Consider the following 9,517-nt stretch of genomic DNA (forward strand, 5'->3'; position numbering starts at 1 on the left):
CGCACCTTTGGAGCGCACAAAAGTGCCCTCCAAAAGTGCGCACCTTTGGAGCGCACAAAAGTGCCCTCCAAAAGTGCGCACTTTTGGTGCGCACCAAGGCGCTGGTTCGGTCGTTGCAGGCGAGTTCGGAAGTTGGGGTCGATGTCCTGAGCGGAGGTGCAAACTACACAGGTGTCGGAATCGGACAAATAGCTTATATAGGGGAGGTGTATGCTTCGATGGGTCGACTCCCCAGGTTGAGCGCACCGCGCCAACCTCAAAGACCCTACGGTATGGATGAAGTCGGAAGTTGGGTCCGATGACCGATTCGATTAGTAGGTATGCTCATGAGGTCGGAATTTGGGTCCGATGACCTGCCATGTGCAGGAAGGCGAATGTTGGCACTGTGCGTTGCAAGGTGCACACCAAGGTGCTGGTGCGGTCTTTTTAGTCGAGTTCGGAAGTTGGGGTCGATGTCCTGATCGGAGGTGCAAGCTACACAGGTGTGGGAATCGGACAAATAGCTTATATAGGGGAGGTGTATGCTTCGTTGGGTCGACTCCCCGGGTTGAGCGCACCGCGCCAACCTCAAAGACCCTACGGTATGGATGAAGTCGGAAGTTGGGTCCGATGACCGATTCGATATGTAGGCATACTCGCGAGGTCGGAATTTGGGTCCGATGACCTGCCATGTGCAGGAAGGCGAATGTTGGCACTGTGCGTTGCAAGGTGCGCACCAAGGCGCTGGTTCGGTCGTTGCAGGCGAGTTCGGAAGTTGGGGTCGATGTCCTGATCGGAGGTGCAAACTACACAGGTGTGGGAATCGGACAAATAGCTTATATAGGGGAGGTGTATGCTTCGTTGGGTCGACTCCCCGGGTTGAGCGCACCGCGCCAACCTCAAAGACCCTACGGTATGGATGAAGTCGGAAGTTGTGTCCGATGACCGATTCGATATGTAGGCATACTCGCGAGGTCGGAATTTGGGTCCGATGACCTGCCATGTGCAGGAAGGCGAATGTTGGGACTGTGCGTCGCAAGGTGCGCACCAAGGCGCTGGTGCCGTCGTTGCAGTCGAGTTCGGAAGTTGGGGTCGATGTCCTGGTCAGAGGTGCAAACTACACAGGTGTGGGAATCGGACAAATAGCTTATATAGGGGAGGTGTATGCTTCGATGGGTCGACTCCCCGGGTTGAGCGCACCGCGCCAACCTCAAAGACCCTACAGTATGGATGAAGTCGGAAGTTGGGTCCGATGACCGATTCGATACGTAGGCATATTGGCGAGGTCTGAATTTGTGTCCGATGACCTGCCATGCGCAGGAAGGCGGAATTTGGGTCCGATGACCGAGTTGATGGCGTGCCATGCGCAGAAAGGCGGAATTTGGGTCCGATGACCGAGTTGATGTTGATGGCCCGCCATGCACAGGAAGGCGGAATTTGGGTCCGATGACCGATTTGAAGGCGTGCCATGCGCAGAAAGGCGGAGTTTGGGTCCGATGACCGAGTTGATATTGATGGCCCGCCATGCGCAGGAAGGCGGAATTTGGGTCCGATGACCTGACATACGCATGGAGTCCGACTCGGGGGCCGATGTTCGATTCGATGACTTGCATTGTGGGTAAAGTCGGAAGTTGTGGTCTTTGACCCGATTCGATGACCAGACTTCGGCTGCTTGAGAATCGGACAAATAACTTATATAGGGGAGGTAGTGTTCTCGAGCATCCTCCCCCCGTGCCCGTTTATGTCGATTGATGCTGGTGCTCGACTGGTTGGAGCGCTCGGATGCAAAAATCTTGCACCAGGATTTATCGATTGTGATGGACACGGCAAGTCTCCTGATTGCTATGCAGGAGCTCATCGTGAATCTCTATGCGGCCTTGGTATGGACTCGACCTGCGGAATGGTTCGGCAATGGTAGTCGCTCCAACACGTCCTTGCAATGGCCACAGAGGTGATTCGACTAGAGCTCCAGTCTAGCTTTTGGGTTGCTTGGCGGACTGGTATAGCCGCGATCGAGTTCCGGCCATGAACGTTTTAGATAGCTCTTGGGCTTTCTGGGACGGAAGTCGGAAGTTTGGGCTGTTGTCCGATTTGATGACCATTCTTCGGATGTGTGAGAATCGGACAAATAACTTATATAGGGGACTGTGTTGTCTCACGCAGCCCCCTCCGTGCCCCTCTATCTCGACCGATGTTGGTGCTTGAAAGGGTTGGGATCGCTCGGATTTATAAACGTGCACCACCATTTGTCGAGTGTGAGGGACGCGGCAGGTCTCCTAAATGCTATACGGGCGCTCTCTGAGAATCTCTATCCGGCCTCGACACAGACTAGTCTTGCTGAATGGTTTGGCACTGGTAGTCGATCCAACACGTCGTTGTTGTGGCCGCCTAGGCGATTCGATTCGAGCCCCCGTCTAGCTTTTGGGTTGCTTGGCGGATTTTGCCCTATCCGCAAGTGAGCTCGGTCCCTAAACGTTCGAGAAACCCGATTGCTATGCGCCGACTCTCTTTCTTGCGAGCCTCCATCTAGCTTTTGGGTCTCTACGGAACGGAAGTCGGAATCTGGGACCGTTGTTTGATTCGACGAGGCAGACTACGGTTGTGCGAGAATCGGACAAATAACTTATATAGGGGAGGTGTTGACTGGAGCATTCTCCCCCGTGCCCCTCTAACTCGACCAATGCTGGCGCTCGAACGGTGGTAGCGCTCGGATTTTCGTTGAGCGCCAGCATTGGTCGATTTAGAGGGGCATGCGAGATTCCCGAATGCTATGCGAGGGCTCTAACGGAAATGTCTATTGGTTTCGGTATGGATGCAATTGCGAGTGGTTCGGCAAAGGTAGTCGTTCCGATGCGTCCATGTCGTGGCCAAATCGATAATTCGATTTGAGCCCTCGTATAGCATTTGGGTCTCTCGATGTGATTCCGCATTCCAGTCCCTTTGGGCACTGCTTGAGCCGCATCCCAGGGGGTTCCCTTCCCAATAATCTGCCTCGCAACCCGATTGCTATGCGGTGAGGCTCCTCGGCCGCCTCGGAACTATCTGTGTATCAGACGCATCGCGGGATAAGGGGTTGGCAACGGTAGTCGCCCCAAGCGCGTCCGATGCTTGGACCATTCCGAGGCGGCCCTGAAGCCTCTTCCGTCTAGCCGTTGGGTCCTTCTCGCCGCATCCCTTGCCTCGCACCCCGATTGCTATGCGGTGAGGCTCCTCGGCCGCCTTGGAACTATCTGTGTATCAGACGCATCGCGGGATAAGGGGTTGTCACTGGTAGTCGCCCCAAGCGCGTCCGATGCTTGGACCATTCCGAGGCGGCCCTGAAGCCTCTTCCGTCTAGCCGTTGGGTCCTTCTCGCCGCATCCCTCGACTCGCACCCCGATTGCTATGCGGTGAGGCTCCTCGGCCGCCTTGGAACTATCTGTGTATCGGACGCGTCGCGGGATAAGGGGTTGTCACTGGTAGTCGCCCCAAGCGCGTCCGATGCTTGGACCATTCCGAGGCGGCCCTGAAGCCTCTTCCGTCTAGCCGTTGGGTCCTTCTCGCCGCATCCCTCGCCTCGCACCCCGATTGCTATGCGGTGAGGCTCCTCGGCCGCCTTGGAACTATCTGTGTATCGGACGCGTCGCGGGATAAGGGGTTGTCACTGGTAGTCGCCCCAAGCGCGTGCGATGCATGGACCATTCCCAGGCGGCCCTGAAGCCTCTTCCGTCTAGCCGTTGGGTCCTTCTCGCCGCATCCCTCGCCTCGCACCCCGATTGCTATGCGGTGAGGCTCCTCGGCCGCCTTGGAACTATCTGTGTATCGGACGCGTCGCGGGATAAGGGGTTGTCACTGGTAGTCGCCCCAAGCGCGTCCGATGCTTGGACCATTCCGAGGCGGCCCTGAAGCCTCTTCCGTCTAGCCGTTGGGTCCTTCTCGCCGCATCCCTCGCCTCGCACCCCGATTGCTATGCGGTGAGGCTCCTCGGCCGCCTTGGAACTATCTGTGTATCGGACGCGTCGCGGGATAAGGGGTTGTCACTGGTAGTCGCCCCAAGCGCGTCCGATGCTTGGACCATTCCGAGGCGGCCCTGAAGCCTCTTCCGTCTAGCCGTTGGGTCCTTCTCGCCGCATCCCTCGCCTCGCACCCCGATTGCTATGCGGTGAGGCTCCTCGGCCGCCTTGGAACTATCTGTGTATCGGACGCGTCGCGGGATAAGGGGTTGTCACTGGTAGTCGCCCCAAGCGCGTCCGATGCTTGGACCATTCCGAGGCGGCCCTGAAGCCTCTTCCGTCTAGCCGTTGGGTCCTTCTCGCCGCATCCCTCGCCTCGCACCCCGATTGCTATGCGGTGAGGCTCCTCGGCCGCCTTGGAACTATCTGTGTATCGGACGCATCGCGGGATAAGGGGTTGTCACTGGTAGTCGCCCCAAGCGCGTCCGATGCTTGGACCATTCCGAGGCGGCCCTGAAGCCTCTTCCGTCTAGCCGTTGGGTCCTTCTCGCCGCATCCCTCGCCTCGCACCCCGATTGCTATGCGGTGAGGCTCCTCGGCCGCCTTGGAACTATCTGTGTATCGGACGCGTCGCGGGATAAGGGGTTGTCACTGGTAGTCGCCCCAAGCGCGTCCGATGCTTGGACCATTCCGAGGCGGCCCTGAAGCCTCTTCCGTCTAGCCGTTGGGTCCTTCTCGCCGCATCCCTCGCCTCGCACCCCGATTGCTATGCGGTGAGGCTCCTCGGCCGCCTTGGAACTATCTGTGTATCGGACGCGTCGCGGGATAAGGGGTTGTCACTGGTAGTCGCCCCAAGCGCGTCCGATGCTTGGACCATTCCGAGGCGGACCTGAAGCCTCTTCCGTCTAGCCGTTGGGTCCTTCTCGCCGCATCCCTCGCCTCGCACCCCGATTGCTATGCGGTGAGGCTCCTCGGCCGCCTTGGAACTATCTGTGTATCGGACGCGTCGCGGGATAAGGGGTTGTCACTGGTAGTCGCCCCAAGCGCGTCCGATGCTTGGACCATTCCGAGGCGGCCCTGAAGCCTCTTCCGTCTAGCCGTTGGGTCCTTCTTGCCGCATCCCTCGCCTCGCACCCCGATTGCTATGCGGTGAGGCTCCTCGGCCGCCTTGGAACTATCTGTGTATCGGACGCGTCGCGGGATAAGGGGTTGTCACTGGTAGTCGCCCCAAGCGCGTCCGATGCTTGGACCATTCCGAGGCGGCCCTGAAGCCTCTTCCGTCTAGCCGTTGGGTCCCTCTCGCCGCATCCCTCGCCTCGCACCCCGATTGCTATGCGGTGAGGCTCCTCGGCCGCCTTGGAACTATCTGTGTATCGGACGCGTCGCGGGATAAGGGGTTGTCACTGGTAGTCGCCCCAAGCGCGTCCGATGCTTGGACCATTCCGAGGCGGCCCTGAAGCCTCTTCCGTCTAGCCGTTGGGTCCTTCTCGCCGCATCCCTCGCCTCGCACCCCGATTGCTATGCGGTGAGGCTCCTCGGCCGCCTTGGAACTATCTGTGTATCGGACGCGTCGCGGGATAAGGGGTTGTCACTGGTAGTCGCCCCAAGCGCGTCCGATGCTTGGACCATTCCGAGGCGGCCCTGAAGCCTCTTCCGTCTAGCCGTTGGGTCCTTCTCGCCGCATCCCTCGCCTCGCACCCCGATTGCTATGCGGTGAGGCTCCTCGGCCGCCTTGGAACTATCTGTGTATCGGACGCGTCGCGGGATAAGGGGTTGTCACTGGTAGTCGCCCCAAGCGCGTCCGATGCTTGGACCATTCCGAGGCGGCCCTGAAGCCTCTTCCGTCTAGCCGTTGGGTCCTTCTCGCCGCATCCCTCGCCTCGCACCCCGATTGCTATGCGGTGAGGCTCCTCGGCCGCCTTGGAACTATCTGTGTATCGGACGCGTCGCGGGATAAGGGGTTGTCACTGGTAGTCGCCCCAAGCGCGTCCGATGCTTGGACCATTCCGAGGCGGACCTGAAGCCTCTTCCCTCTAGCCGTTGGGGCTTTCTCGCCGCATCCCTCGCCTCGCACCCCGATTGCTATTCGGTGAGGCTCCTCGGCCGCCTTGGAACTATCTGTGTATCGGACGCATCGCGGGATAAGGGGTTGGCAGTGGTAGTCGCCCCAAGCGCGTCCGATGCTTGGACCATTCCGAGGCGGCCCTGCAGCCTCTTCCGTCTAGCCGTTGGGGCCATCTCGCTGCATCCCCCACCTCGCACCACGATTGCTATGCGGTGAGGCTCCTTGGCCGCCTCGGAACTATCTGTGTATCGGACGCATCGCGGGATAAGGGGTTGTCACTGGTAGTCGCCCCAAGCGCGTCCGATGCTTGGACTATTCCGAGGCGGCCCTGCAGCCTCTTCCGTCTAGCCGTTGGGGCCATCTCGCCGCATCCCCCAGCTCCTCGGCCGCCTCGGAACTATCTGTGTATCGGACGCATCGCGGGATAAGGGGTTGGCAGTGGTAGTCGCCCCAAGCGCGTTCGATGCTTGGACTATTCCGAGGCGGCCCCGCAGCCTCTTCCGTCTACCCTTTGGGGCCATCTCGCCGCATCCCTCGCCTCGCACCCCGATTGCTATGCGGTGAGGCTCCTCGGCCGCCTGGGAACTATCTTCGTATCGGATGCATCGCGGGATAAGGGGTTGTCACTGGTAGTCGCCCCAAGCGCGTCCGATGCTTGGACTATTCCGAGGCGGCCCTGTGGCCTCTTCCGTCTAGCCGTTGGGGCCATCTCGCCGCATCCCTCACCTCGCACCCCCATTGCTATGCGGTGAGGCTCCTCGGCCGCCTTGGAACTGTCTTCGTATCGGAAGCATCGCGGGATAAGGGGTTGTCACTGGTAGTCGCCCCAAGCGCGTCCGATGCTTGGACTATTCCGAGGCGGCCCTGCAGCCTCTTCCGTCTAGCCGTTGGGGCCATCTCGCCGCATCCCCCACCTCGCACCCGGATTGCTATGCGGTGAGGCTCCTCGGCCGCCTTGGAACTATCTTCGTATCGGACGCATCGCGGGATAAGGGGTTGTCACTGGTAGTCGCCCCAAGCGCGTCCGATGCTTGGACTATTCCGACGCGGCCCTGTGGCCTCTTCCGTCTAGCCGTTGGGGCCATCTCGCCGCATCCCCCACCTCGCACCCCGATTGCTATGCGGTGAGGCTCCTCGGCCGCCTTGGAACCATCTTCGTATCGGACGCATCGCGGGATGAGGGGTTGTCACTGGTAGTCGCCCCAAGCGCGTCCGATGCTTGGACCATTCCGAGGCGGCCCTGAAGCCTCTTCCGTCTAGCCGTTGGGGCCTTCCCGCCCCATCCCTCGCCTCGCACCCCCGATTGCTATGCGGTGAGGCTCCTCGGCCGCCTTGGAACCATCTGTGTATCGGACGCATCGCGGGATAAGGGGTTGGCACTGGTAGTCGCCCCAAGCGCGTCCGATGCTTGGAGCATTCCGAGGTGGCCCTGAAGCCTCTTCCGTCTAGCCGTTGGGGCCTTCCCGCCCCATCCCTCGCCTCGCACCCCGATTGATATGCGGTGAGGCTCCTCGGCCGCCTTGGAACTATCTGTGTATCGGACGCATCGCGGGATAAGGGGTTGGCACTGGTAGTCGTCCCAATCGCGTCCGATGCTTGGACCATTCCGAGGCGGCCCTGCAGCCTCTTCCGTTTAGCCGTCGGGGCCTTCCCGCCGCATCCCTCGCCTCGCATCCCGATTCCTATGCGGTGAGTCTTCTCGGCCGCCGCGGAACTATACCTGTTATTGCTACTGCATCCTTCGGCTGGTAACCTCCTCTGCCGCCTTGGAACGTTCTCTTTGTCGGACGCGTCGCGGGATAAGGGGTTGGCACTGGTAGTCGCCCCAAGCGCGCCCGATGCATAGACCGCTCCGAGTTGACCTTGCTTTCAGCCTCTCACATGCATAGACCTCTCTGAGTCGACCCTGCAGCCTCTCACGTTTAGCCTTTGGAATCTCGCCTCACAACATGATTGCTATCCTTGATGCATCCCTTGCCTCGAGCCCTGATTGCTTTCTTGGCTGCATCCCTCCTCTCCTCACAGCCCGGTTGTCATCACTGCTTCATCCGTCGCTTCATGCATTCTGGCTGCTGGGCCCTTCCCACCGCACACCTCGATTGCTATCTCTTCTGCATCACACACCCCGATTGCTATCTCTGCTACATCCCTCGGCTCTCACTTCTGCATCCTTCGCCTCCCACCTCGATTGCTATCAATGCTGCATCCGTAACCTCACACCCCGATTGCTATGCGGGGAGGCTCCTTGGCCGCCTTGGAAATTTCTGTGTGTCGGACGCACCGCGGGATAAGGGGTTGGCACTGGTAGTCGCCCCAAGTGCGCCCGATTCTTAGACCGCTTCGAGGTGACCTCGTAGCCTCTTTCGTCCAGGCTTCCTGCCTTCAACGCCCTTTTTACACCTCGATTGCTATGCGCGGGCTCGTTGGCGTCTATCACCTCTCTGCGAAGAGTGGCACGATGATTGTTGGGGTAAATCGTAGCAGTCCGATCTCTGGCCTTGGGCCATTGTGAGGGCTGATCGATTTCCTGTGCGCATCTCGTGTTCGCCCAGTAACAGACTCGACGACTTGTAATCGGTCTTGTTCCCGATTGTTCCTGGAGGTAGTCTTCGGAACTCTTGGATTTGACCTGTCACTCGAACTGTCCTCTTCCGAGGATGCTTGTGTGTGTGTGCTTGTGCCATTTCCTTGGCGGTATTAACGAGATATTAAAGAGCGGAGTGAGCGCCTCGCCCAGCTATGTTTGGGGCTCTCACTCCCTTACCCGGTGTGCGACCGCTTTGCACGTAGGTTGCGGAGCATCGCGACTCTTTCGATGTTTGGCGGTTGTCTTCCGGTGATGCGTTGGTCCCGAAGTGCACGTTACTAGCATTTCTGCCATTGTTCTCGATCTTTGGCACGTTCCTTCGTTGCAATTGGATATATATCTCCGTTTATACGCGCAGGCTTCTCCCGCCTATTCAGCGCTGTCCCACTCTCAGCACTCTCGTGGTCTCCTTGGCTTCTCTCTCCCGTGAGCGAGCTCTCTTCTCGAGTCTTTTCCATGTCCCATGGAGGTTGCCTTGCGAAATTCGGGCACACAAACGTGACCGGATAAGAGCGGAATTGCCTATGAGGAGAAGCTCACCTTAGGGAGCAGCAATGCCGAGTGTTTCGACAGAGGGTAGAGGGGGCGTTGTTTGGGCGGTTGCACAAAAGAGTGCTACGGTTGCACTGAAGGTTGCTTCTTCGTCTCCGACGAACTCTTCGAGGCAAAAAAGCTTGTATACGGGGTCGAGGTGGGACTGTTCGTGCGAGTTGCGCCACCAAAAGTGCGTAGGGGGCATATACCTGGGAAATGGATGTCTCTGAGTGGCCTTACTCGGTCGCGTGCACGGTGCATTCTCTAACGGCAGGACTGTCGCGAGCATGTGCGGTTCGGATGTTTTCGGGTAAAGGGTTCCGTACGGGATGTTCTTCCCAGGCTCCTGTGAACCGAGACTCTGCATCGTCGTGCTCCGGCTCCCGTGGGTGCTTCATGCCTCGTCGAGCTGTTTGTCGT

Source organism: Cryptomeria japonica, unplaced genomic scaffold (assembly GCF_030272615.1).
Source record: "Cryptomeria japonica unplaced genomic scaffold, Sugi_1.0 HiC_scaffold_210, whole genome shotgun sequence".
In the NCBI taxonomy this organism is placed as follows: domain Eukaryota; kingdom Viridiplantae; phylum Streptophyta; class Pinopsida; order Cupressales; family Cupressaceae; genus Cryptomeria; species Cryptomeria japonica.